The sequence below is a fragment of the Cupressus sempervirens genome, chromosome 11, assembly GCF_028749045.1.
Source record: "Cupressus sempervirens isolate cs-2001-9-10 chromosome 11, ASM2874904v1, whole genome shotgun sequence".
NCBI lineage: Eukaryota > Viridiplantae > Streptophyta > Pinopsida > Cupressales > Cupressaceae > Cupressus > Cupressus sempervirens.
Window position 1 is genome coordinate 379,151,164 of NC_143128.1, and position 13,414 is coordinate 379,164,577.

A 13,414-nucleotide genomic window follows, 5' to 3' on the forward strand; every position below is an offset into this window, starting at 1 on the left:
CAACCCCATTTGCAAAACCTTCACCAAGTGTTGTCCCTTATGAACCATTCATTAGAAAGCCCCTTAAGCTCATCAATTGATAAGTAGGGGATAATTTCTACAGCAATTTAAATTGTGATATTGCTATCATGATTTAATTGTGTGATTTTGATTCAAACTCATTGACCCATATTTCATGAGTAGTGATTCAACATGAATCCATCTCTCATGAGAATAAATGAAACACTTAGCACTCATTGGATATAGGTGATGCTCATAGGGGTGTAGCACCCGGACTTCCGGGGAGGTCACCCATCCTAGTACTACTCCAGCCTGAGTGCGCTTAACTACAGAGTTTCCGCCATGGTTAAACCCAAAGCTTGCAACCCCATTTGCAAAACCTTCACCAAGTGTTGTGCCTTATGAACCATTCATTAGAAAGCCCCTTAAGCTCATCAATTGATAAGTAGGAGATAATTTCCACAGCAAGTCAAATTGTGATATTGCTATCAGGATTTAACTGTGTGATTTTAAGTCAAATTCATTGACCCACATTTCATGATTAGTGATTCAACATGAATCCATCTCTCATGAGAATAAACGGAACACTTAGCACTCATTGGATCTAGGTGATGCTCATAGGGGTGAAGCACCAGGACTTCCCGGGAGGTCATGCATCCTAGTACTACTATAGCCTGAGCGCGCTTAACTACTGAGTTTCCCCCATGGTTAAACCCAAAGCTTGCAACCCCATTTGCAAAACCTTCACCAATTGTTGTTCCTTATGAACCATTCATTAGAAAGCCTGTTAAGCTCATCAATTGATAAGTAGGAGAGAATTTCCACAGCAAGTCAAATTGTGATATTGCTATCAGGATTTAACTATGTGATTTTGAGTCAAACTCATTGACCCATATTTCATGAGTAGTGATTCAACATGAATCCATCTCTCATGAGAATAAACGAAACACTTAACACTCATTGGATCTAGGTGATGCTCGTAGCGGTGAAGCACTAAGACTTCCCGAGAGGTCACCCATCCCAGTACTACTCCTGCCTGAGCACGCTTAACTACGGAGTTTCCTCCATGGTTAAACCCAACGCTTGCAACCCCTTTTGCGAAACCTTCACCAAGTGTTGTGCCTTATGCACCACTCATTAGAAAGCCCCTTAAGCTCATCAATTGATAAGTAAGAGATAATTTCCACAGCAAGTCAAATTGTGATATTGCTATCAGGATTTAATTGTGTGATTTTGAGTCAAACTCATTGATCCATATTTCATGAGTAGTGATTCAACATGAATCCATCTCTCATGAGAATAAATAGAACACTTAGCACTCATTGGATCTATGTGATGCTCATAGGGGTGAAGCACCGAGACTTTCCGGTAGGTCACCCATCCCAGTACTACTCCAGCTTGAGCGCGCTTAACTACGGAGTTTCCTCCATGGTTAAACCCAAAACTTGCAACCCCATTTGCAAAATCTTCACCATGTGTTGTGCCTTATGAACCATTCATTAGAAAGCCCCTAAAGCTCATCAATTGATAAGTAGGAGATAATGTCCACAACAAGTCAAATTGTGATATTGCTATCGGGATTTAACTGTGTGATTTTGAGTCAAATTCATTGACCCATATTTCATGTGCAGTGATTCAACATGGATCATCTCTCATGAGAATAAACTAAATACTTAACACTCATTGGATCTAGGTGATGCTCCCAGGGGTGAAGCACTGGGACTTCCCGGGAGGTCACCCATCCCAGTACTACTCCATCCTGAGCGCGCTTAACTACGAAGTTTCTTCTATGGTTAAACCCAAAGCTTGCAACCCCATTTGCAAAACCTTCACCAAGTGTTGTGCCTTATGTACCATTCATTAGAAAGCCCCTTAAGCTCATCAATTGATAAGTAGGAGATAATTTCCACAACAAGTCAAATTGTGATATTGCTATCTAGATGGGGGGAAAACGGGGCTTTAATTTGGGGATGGCATGGGGATGGCGATGGGGGACTGGGGGGTGGGTTTGTATGTACTAGACATATGGTACTTAAATGCTAGTTACGAAAAGATGTATCGCAATATAAGATATAATGATGTAAAAGAGTAAATACTTCAACATTGCATTGAATTGGAACATCAAACATTGAACATGAATAGTCAAATCAGCAAATAGTTAACATTGGGATGCCCCCACCCTTGATGGAGGTGGTGGAATCTGGTGGCACTATTGGGGACGGGGGAATGGAGTCCCCAAGTCCCTAGTGCATGGGGTAAAAAGGTAGGGGACGCGTCCCCATGTTTCTATGTTTTATATCCTCTTATTATTAAGGAAGTTGCTATGAGAAATCCTCGTGAGATCATTGTCTTTTGTAATTTGAGCTAGTATCTCTTATATAGAGATGTTATCATTAAGTTCTATCTACGAATGATTTTACAGGGTTAGAGTCTTATACTTCATGTTTTGTAGAGACCCTTGTCTTACTATGGTGCCTTATAAAATGAGTTGATTAAATAATTATCGTAGAAGCATTACCTCAATTCAAAGTCGTATCTTCTTAAATGTTGATGGTATATTATTATCAAATATCGTTCGTAAGTTTAAGGAAAATATAAAATGATGATGACTTTTTAAGGTTATTTGAACTTGTTGCTAATCAAGACGTTGATAATTCCCTCATTCATAGCCACATCACAAATTCCTTAGTGCTTGGTAATCATAACGAAGGATGCAGTGAGAGACATTGAAGAAGATTCTGCAGCGGAATAGTGTAATGAAGTATTTGCAGAGATGGGGCTAAAATGGAAGAAAAAATGCCCAGAAGTTCAAAACAAAAGTTTCTCTCGTCACTCATGCTGACCTCTAGCCTTACAATCCCCAACTTATCCGCAGTGATCAGTCCAGTCATTGTCTAAAGTACATCTATTGAAGGCCTATGGTATTAGGAAGGCCTCTAGATATTGGCTTTGTGTAGGATCATATAGATTAGGTTTCTTTGGGAAATTTTCATCTCAAGGTGAACTTAACACTGAAGTATGTAGATTCCAAGCCAGTCAGAATGATTGATTCATCACTTCTATACCACTATTATCTTAAATATTGTTCAAGGTTTGCAACACTATTCAAGTTTCTATACTGACGATAGTGACAGTAATTATGAATACACGATTAACTCTTAAAATGACCTCTTTTATTGTTCATTAATCTTCTTGGGATATTTTTGTAAACATTCCTTCAGTGGTTGTGTTATTTTCTCTGTTCTTAACGACGTCATCTCCTTATATACTGGAATAACTGTGTAATCCTCTCCCTGAGTCAATGTATGATGCAGAGTATGTGATGGCAGTACATGCAAGTCTCCGTAATAAGGAGTGATGCCAAATGTTGGAATCTCTCTATATATTTTTTAACATTACTCGCAGTATAAATTTGATTATCAATGGGAGTAACACATGATTTCCTGTCCTCAATACTATTGGATTTTACATATAATCAGACAAACTTCTTTCAATAGTTTTTGCTCTACGACCCCGATGATGCCTTTTGAGTAGAGAATCAGATTTTTAGCCTGAGGAATAGCTACTGTCTTCATCTTTTTGTATGATATTAATGGACTTCCCAGTAATAAATTTGGTCTGACTTCTGTGTACTGCTCCTCATGCAACAGTTTGTACTTCTAAATTCTTTTATCACCACCTTAAACTTTCTGATGTAGTTTTATTGTTGTTGAGCCCAATTTGAAATATGTGCTCTGTAAATTCCTTCGAAGCCAAACTTCATGAATTTCCTGAGGTCTGGTTTGGTTGCAAGAATTGCTCAATGCAGAATTCAACTATGCTGGAATAAGCTCTCTTCTGTAATTCGCGCATTCTGAAAATAAATTCTGGAATATCATTTGGAGTTGTTTGGTTGCCCTGGAAGAGGAATCGGTAGATGACTATTCTATGTTTGGTTGCATCAATAAAAGTAGGAATCAGAATAAGTTTTTAAATTTTTTTTTTTTAATATGAATTTATATATATATATATATATATATTTTTGTTAATTTTTAAAAGTCAAATTAATTTACTACCCTCTTCATTATAAATTGACTTTATCAGTAAGAAAGGTATATCACATCTTTTAAATATATTTCACTTAATACCAAGTTAAACGTGTTTCAAAGTTTTAATATTTAGTGTGGACCTCACTTATCCACAAATGTATTTGCTTGCTTAACCCACACATTATTTTCCCAATGAAAGCAACCCAAGTTTAATGAATTTGCTTTGTCATACCCACGTTTTTGGATCTTAAATTCATTGGCTTTAAATCTAGTTATTTTAAAATTGTATTCAATATTGCCTAAAATTGTTTCCATTATAAGTGTGATTTTTAAATATATACGTTTATTGTTAAAGAAGTCAAAAGTTAAAATTTTTAATTATAAATATTTGACAACATTTAAAATTTTTTTAATTACATTTGAAGAATTTGATTAAAAATACTATTGTATGCATAAAGAATATAAAAAAATTATGTTAAATATAACTATAAATTTGAATAAAATATCAAAACTAAAATCATTTTATTTTTGGTAAGATCTGTCAATGATTGATAGCCTTAACTGTGTGTGAAGGAAAGTCTGAAGACTATTCCCGTCCTTATCAAAGGAGATGCCAACCGTCTCTCCTTTTCGACAAACACAAACATTTTAGTTTTAAATATAAAAAAAAATTAAAATATACTATATTTGAATATAGTCTTATTTAGAAGGCTAAAGATAAGATTTATTTGTAAAGATAATTTTAACAAAAGTTTATAGTAGATATCAAGTCTGATATTAGTCATTTTGTCATTGATAAAAAAATCCTTATGCAAATTATAGCTATGCATTTTGTTGCATATGTTCCCAACAAATAAATGCAATTAAAAGGCAAACAAGACATCGTAAAAAGTAAATTTCAGCCTTCCGACTTTTGTAACACTTGCACTCTACTCCATCATCAAGCACTGTACTTGTTGTTTGTGCATCACTAGCCCAATCAAAAAATCCACATCCATCGTGTCCCTACAATAGCAAATCTTCATTAGTTCCTAGTGTAATAATTAATTATTCATTAGGCTAATTTCTAACAAAATTAATAACAGCCTTGTTTTAATTCGGCAACACCAAAATTTACGCCCAGGATTTTTTGGTGTGTTGGAGATTTCTAACAAACAAGGGCCAGCACCACATCGACATGTTGGCACATTGATTAAAGCTATCAACCCTGCAACATAAAAAATACATTAGTTATATGAAAATACACATACTATAATAAAAGCCTTTTAAATCACTATACGGAATCTTTATAATCATTATGAAAAGCCTATTTAAATATTGATTTATCTAGCCAAGGAGTCGTTCACAACAAAATCAATCACTGCATCTATTTCAGTGGTGCAAAATTGAAATTCGATTGGATCGTTATATCGAGCGATGTGAAATCCTTAAAATTGTAAGTTTAGCATCTTCTACTGCTGCATTATTTATGGGAGTGAAGAATCAAACAATAGGTTTTTGAAAATGATCATCTGTTTTACCAACTGACAACCCAGCTAGAAATGAGGTTTATATAATGAAAGATAAGATTCTTTAGAGCACAAGAGGCTCATATTTAGATTTTCTTTCTTTCATAGAAGTTAGAACAATGTTTTCATGTTTTGAATAGCAAATCTAAACTCTTGCACTTTTAAAAAGCAATAAAAGCTATCTGAGTTTAGACATCAATAATAGCCGAATGGAAAGAAATCAAGCCATCTGTTGTCATGACATCTATGCTGAAGTTTAGAATTGACTACAACGGAGTGGAAAATAACCTCTAACTAAATGTCTGCATCAGATATTTCCAATATAAGAAAAAGATATCATTTTTACTTGAACATGACTAGAAAGAAGATAAAAACATTGTGCACACCCAAAAAAAAATGACATTGTCCAAATTAAGACATTATCCATAGGAGCCAAACAGCACAAGAGTTAAAGTGAAATATTGATGCAGACATTAGTAATGTTGATGCAGATATTACTGCTGTAATAAATACTGAATAAAATGTTAAAAATTCAATCTAAAAACTATTTTAGACACAAGAAGTAACTGCGAGATGACCACTAATTCATTTTGGAGAAATTAGATGGCATCTCATTTTGATAGAACAGTTAGATGTCATGTCATTTTAGGAACTAAATGATGAATGCTCAGGCAGAGCATATTATTTAGATGAGAAACATACAGTGTAAAATGTGCCACATGAAGGTGGGAACTAGTCTCATAGACAGAAACTAGAGCTTAAACAAAATATTATAGAAGTTGAGGGATGACAAGAACCTGCTCTAATCTACCATGGAGCAACAAGATGCATGGGTCAAAATCATATCCAAACAAATGACAATTACAGGTCACGCCATATAAGAATAACATCACATAATCTTTTGATTATAGACAACTCACATGTTTGAGTAAAACACGTTACAATATAGTGATGTTGCTTAAAAGCTTTATACGACAAAAGAAAAGGAATGGCTGTTTGTAATCATACACAAACCGCAGAAGACAATTACATGTGGTCTAACTCAGGCTGATCGCAGAAACAAGCATGTGCATAAACATTATCATTCATATAAACATCTTCAATATCAACTAGAAATTGAGTCAAGGATAAAAGTATGAAATCACACTAAGAAATGAAAATATGTTTGCAGCTGATTAAAATCATAAGGCATGCTATGAGCAGTCAAATATAAAGGTCAAAAAATGAAAATATGTTTGCAGCTGATAAAAATCATAAGGCATGCATAAGGCATGCTATGAAGCAGTCAAATATGAAGGTCACTATAATTCGAAATAGTTTTAACAAAGACTCTAGAGTCCTCCATACTTAAGCTGTATGTATTTGACTCTCTCCCCCTCAGTCATTCTCAAGAAGCCTTTCGCTCTTTTGGTTTCAACCAAAAAAATCATCACAGGCCTTTATCATTGAATCTTCACCAATCTCAGGAATGCCTTTGAGGGCATCATATATTTTCTCTCCAACAGATTCAGAATCCTCTTCATCCACTTTGACAACAATAGGCTTAACATGCCCTCGTGGATCCTATTCATGGCTTCACAAAGTGGTATCCATTGAACCAGCCATGCTCGCCTTCTTTCTCTTTCCCTTCCTTGATGAAGATGGTGATATTCTTTGACTACCACTTGCACTTGATTGGTTGGATTGAGCAAATTCTTCATCCAAATGACTATCAACATCAATTGGTATACTGAAATCCCCAACATCATCAAGATCGATGGTCTCATCCATAATGTTCCCTTCCTCTGTCTCCTGAGCCATGGCAGCTGTAGTACCTTCTGCCATGTCATTTCCCACAATGAAGGCTAACTCATTATAGTATTGTAATGGCTGCCTTTTATACACTTTTGCATTTTTTAATTCTTTCCTCTACAAATTGGGAAACAATTGAAATGGTTAGTTGTTTTTCAATACTAAATTTACAAATATAAAGTTATACTTAAGCAAAATGAATATTAAATACCATTTTACCTTCAGCAACTCATTCCAAACACTGTTTTCAGCATCCACGCACTGTGTACCTTTATTCCAAGCAAAGCCACTTATATTTCTTAAATCTTTCATTACTCTAAATACCGCTTTCCATGTTTTCAATTTATTCTTCAAATTATCCTTGGTTAGATTTTGCTTCAGCTCATCATTGAACCACCTTTCAATGGTAGTCCAAGCTTCCTTTTTGAAACCACCTTCACCTTTTCGACCAAGCTGTACTTGCTCTTGAAGCAACTGAAGGAATTTGTGCTCCATATCCCTAGTCCATAGCACCCTATTCGTAGAAGGTGAATTGCTGACTTGTGTTTCTTGAGCCATGCTAAGGAACATAACAAAAAAGGGTAAAAAATACTCGACCATATAATATTAGACCTTAATAATGTGTATGGAAAAATGAAAGTATAAGTAACTATAATCAGACCTGTGAAAGTATAATCAGAGATTAGATATATGCATCTGATTTAAAAGACCTAGTAAGGAGTTTTGAGACCACAGTATGCATTGAAGATGGTCAAATAAATAAACATAATACAAACCCGCCCCAATCAATATACATACAGCCACATTATGTATCCAAAAAATTCAACATAGATTGCATTAAATATGAAAACTAAATATCATTGAAGACACCAGTCACAAGACAACATCATATGCATTCAAATACAAATCAAATAAACAAATAGCATACAAACTCACACTAGTCAATTACTTACAGCCACATTATGTATCCAAAAATTAAATAGAGTACATCAAATATGAAAATAATGTGTGCTAAATGAAACTAATAAAGCTCAAAGTGGAGCATGAAGTTAAAATTGCAAATCCAAACACGGTGCCTGTGGGGTTTGATTTTCAATCAATATTGAAATATAACTGAAACATTGGGATTTTTATTCATGGGTATGTAAGTACGCTTGCCTGGTAATTCTATTTGAGAAGTAAGAAGAGGAAATGATTTTGCAGGTGGATTATGTAAGGATCTTTTAACACGAAATGATTCAGAGATTGTGTCTTGTGTTCTCTCTATAGCATCGGATCCTCCAAATCCCAAGAATAAGACTCCATGTCCTAGTTCATTAATGCGTGCGACTCCTAAATGGCAACAGAACTCTATTGCACAAGGGTATAGAAGAATCTTACACACATGATAACTTACCTGAAGAACTATCTAAATATAGACATCAAGATTTCTATGCACCCAACTACAAATCTACAAAGTTATGATATCAAAAGTGTTTACCATACAGGGTAAAAGGATACTTATCGCATGTAGTACAATAAGATATAACACAGAATAAATACTTTATTCATATACACAATATGCATTTCAATGCTTACAATATGATTATGCCCATTACAATGATGATTCAAAGTCCCTTCCAAATAGTGTACATATACTTTCCCGAAGGGGTGACTCAACCGTTACGCACCCTTTCAGATACTATTCTACCTGTTGGATACAATATAGAATTTATTGACAACATCATCCCCCCCAAAAAGAAAAGTCGTCTCCGAATGACAATTACAAAATTATCGAGATAGATTAACAAAACGGAATACATTAACTGACTAACTATAACAAGATAGATATGTTTCCATCACATCACATTCACATTCCTCCTGTGCCTGCACCAAATTGGTCTCCAAAAACACATTGCATCTGTAGCCTCTGCTAACACAATACTGTCACCTCATTAGCCCTAGATTGTGGATAGACTAGGGTGTACTTCATTTGTAGCCCTAAGAAGGCATGCAATTAATCAGGTCCCTTGGCAGCTTGAACACTAACCTAATCATAAACCTATAACTCTGCAGGCCATTTCTTTGAGGCGATAGGCAACATTGCCAAAAAACACACTAGTATATGAAAGAAGGATAGCTTCTCACAAGGACACTGAGGATTACTAGACGTGGGTGGAACAGGCAATCAACTATACACAGTACTCTTCTCTTCACACAACTACCCCATGCTCTGCACCCATTTACATAATGATTGGCAAGGAATTATGTGCTTTCAGCATGCTTTCCAACACGGTAATCTCCTCCTTTCACAGAGTACCAAAACATGGTATGCTTAAAAAAACATTGTATAACACAAGAAAGGACCATGCATTTAAAGGACAAAATGTGCAAAGTAAGGATACCTATATTTTGCCCTGCTTAAGCTAAGTCTGCTTAAAGTAATGGGGGCAATAGCCTAGTGGGTTTCCCCATTTCAATAAAAAAATAACATTTGGGTATTGGAGAATGGGAAGTTGGGTCATGGATAATCTAATTTCTGCTCTCTTATCTCTAAATCAGGGTCAAAATTCAATCAGACTCAAATGATCGCAACACACAAGTACACCAGGCTGTTCCCAAAACATAGGAGAAGTGCAGTTAGGTGGATTTTGAACAGAAATGATGTACCTCAGCTCAACAATCTCCACTAATCTGGAACATTGTATGAATGTGTTTACCAAGTTGGCAGCAGCTGGAGACGATAGTAATGATAAACAATTAACTTCTTAAATGCAGACTGAATTAAGAAAATGAGGAAAAAGAGAATAAAAGCTGCTAGCGTTGCAGATTGCAGCACTGACTAATGAGTCAGAGCACTAAAAGTATAATCAGAAATCAGATTTAAAATACTACATAAAATGCTTTGAGACTATAGTATGCATTGAAGATGGCCAAATAAATAAATATCATACAAACTCACACCAATCAATATATATACAGCCACATTTTGTATCCAAAAATTCAACATAGATTGCATCAAATATGAAAACTTAATATCATTGAAGACACCAGTCACAAGACAACAGCATAAGCATTGAATTACAAATCAAAGAAACAAATGTCATACAAACTCACACTAGTCAATATACTTACAGCCACATTATAATGATGATGAAAATGTCACATATAATTCATTTAGTTGGAATACCACACGTGTCAATACATATATCAAAAATATCTGCCAATATATATTCTACAACAAAATGTAATGTTCCAGCTACAACTAAGCCCGCGCTCTATAGTCTTTCCACATCCTCCGAGCTATTTCATCTCGACAGTTTCCCCAATCATCTCTATCTTGCTAAGTCATCCCATATGTCTCAAGTATGGGTACATTTATCCCATTGTGCTCATCCTCTTCACTTTCAACTTCACAAGGAATGCCTCCTCTATTGTAATGAAGTTGTGCAAGATGCAACATGCTAAGACAATCTTAGTCTGTGTCATTATTTGATACAATGTTGCATGCCTCAAGATAGGAAAACGTTGCTTCAAAATGCCAAATGTATGCTCTATTGTATTCCGAAGTGAGGAGTGTCAGTGATTAAATAGCTCTCATGAAGAGTTAATTGGATTTGCTCTGCAAAACTCCTTTAGATGGTAGCGTGTACACTGATAAGGGGCGAGAAATCCAGGCACATTTGGATATCCTGCATCAACCAAATAAAATTTACCTACACAAATGTACAAAAAGCATATTTATATAACCTTGACACATCTCTCATAAAATCAAAGGAACTAAACATTAACAAGTTGATTGCACATACCGGGGGAAACTACTAGTGGATCTGATTTGGACAAAACAGAAGCAAGAACATGACTATTTGCTGTAGACCCTTCCGAACCAGCAAGAATGTATTGAAACTTATAATCAAAGGAACACACACACATAACATTTGTGATAGGTTGCCTTTTCTATCACGATATTTAGCTTGGTTGTCAACATCAATAGTAATCGGTATATGGTCCAATCTATTGCTCCAATACAATCCTACAAATCGTGAATTTGCATTAAAAAACATATTATTATGAATAATAATCAACATAACAAATTTATGGCAATAGGAGATGTACCTTGAAGTAGGGATTAAAGCGATCCTTCTCAAGAATTTGAGGAGTGTTTGACTCAGCGGGCAACATATAGTCAGCATGGAGCTCTAAGATAGCCCTCAAGACCTTGTGGAAGTATCTACTAATTGTCTCTCCCGAGTGACCAAAATTATGAGCAATCTTACGATTCCTCAAATTGTGCCCAAGTGTGTGGAGGAACATTATTAGTTGTTCTTCTAAAGTGATGTTGCAAGAATCTCCAATGATTCCTTTCTGCCTAAGAATAGTGGATAGACGAAAGAAGGTTGTTCTAGTCATATGAAGCTGGTCATGGAAATCAGTCTCATTTGAATGAATAATACTCTTATAAAATGAGATTTCATCTCTTCTGCGCTTACGCCTCTCTCTTCTAGCTTCTTGTGCAGATACTGCAATGGATATTGCAAGGTCGACAAGAGCAGCTACAAGAGCAAGCATGATTCTAGTCCTCCTAGCAATGAGATCATGAATCTTTGGATCGTTAGCAATATCCATCAATGACATAGATACAAACCATTAACAAAGATGAGGAGAGTGAAATCTGAAACAAAAATCAGTTTGCTAACATGAAACGAATTGAGCATAGCAGAAGTTGAACTCTTGTTGGAGAGTGATGAACATTTCTAATGATAATAAATGAAACATGTTCTTGGCTCAAATTCTTCACATGGAAAAATAATTAATTATTCAGTATCATATTAACTACATCCTCACTTTAGCTGGAAAGTTAAACATCCCTCAAGAAAAATCAATTGCATTAATTCATTGAATTGTGTAGAGAGCAATTACTACCAGAAGTTACAGAATTTCATACAACTATTATACCATACCACAACGCTATCCTAATGGAGGCGAGGAACAGTCTTATTTTATTAATATTACCAAAATATGAATGTACAAAGTCCTAGTATCAATCTGCTTATAAAGGGGTCGGTTGGTTAGAAACCAGCCGACACACTCCCTGCTTCCTAACTACCCACTAACACAAGTACAAAATACTTAAATTACCAAGTGCCGACTACAAACTAATTGCCGACTACAAATTGTTAAATAATTCTCTCAATACACAGCTAAACATCATAGACATTCTGGAGAAATAGATCCATTGAACACTACAGACTCTCAGCAAAATAGATAGTAATGAGCATCAATACATGCCAATCAAGCTTCCTGTTTTAGCTTAGCTGAATCTGCAGATTTTTCATTCCCATCAACTTGTTTATCCTGCCATTTTCATGCCATTTCATCTGGAATGCTAAGATAAGCCAGCTTGGTTGAGCTCTATATAGATTGTTTGGGATTTACTGAATATGTCCTGAATAGTCTTTTGGATAATGAATGTTGCATTGAAAGAGCTCTGCTGGAAGTTTTCCGTGAGCAAGGCCATCTAATACCCAATTGCTGGTCTGGGGAGGTTTTAGATAAAAAGGAGGATTTGTCTTTGATAGATAGAAGTAACTCCATTTCCATTTGAATTCACAACAGCAGAACAAGAATTGAGAGTGGAAGAGAAATAAGCTTGGAATTTGGACTTTGGACTTTGAAAATACAAGATAAGTAGATCAGGGCAGTGCATGTCTTCTCAATATTACTCGCTGATTTGGATAGCTCTGGTTCATATAATCATGGTAGATCACAACTTGGAATATATATTCTGAGCATAATATGAAACTTGGAAGTGACCAGGCATCATATCAATCTGTTAGATCTATCAAGGATATATATGGATTTATATTGTCTGAAACTACCTAGACATTACAATGTGCTTTATAGACGCTATAACACACATTGTACAACACCCTTGTTCCTTCCTTCGGTAACTATCATTAATCATTAATTATCCACTTGTTAAGTCAATATGCAAATCAATGCTTTGCCAAGATGCATAATCCATTATGAATAATGTTGTTATGAATAGTCATTCAATTAGTTAACTCCTCTTGTCAATGTTTAACATTGTTAGCATTTCTTACCTTG

The 13,414-nt window shown here is 35.3% G+C and overlaps 1 protein-coding gene and 1 pseudogene across 3 annotated transcripts in view; one reads left to right on the plus strand and one right to left on the minus strand.

Moving 5' to 3' along the window:
- LOC149529634 (protein TRANSPARENT TESTA 9-like) overlaps positions 1 to 13,414 on the plus strand; it is a 177,360-nt gene that overhangs the window by 42,669 nt on the left and 121,277 nt on the right. The window lies entirely within an intron of this gene.
- Positions 4,542 to 4,669, minus strand: LOC149529635 (U6atac minor spliceosomal RNA; annotated as a pseudogene).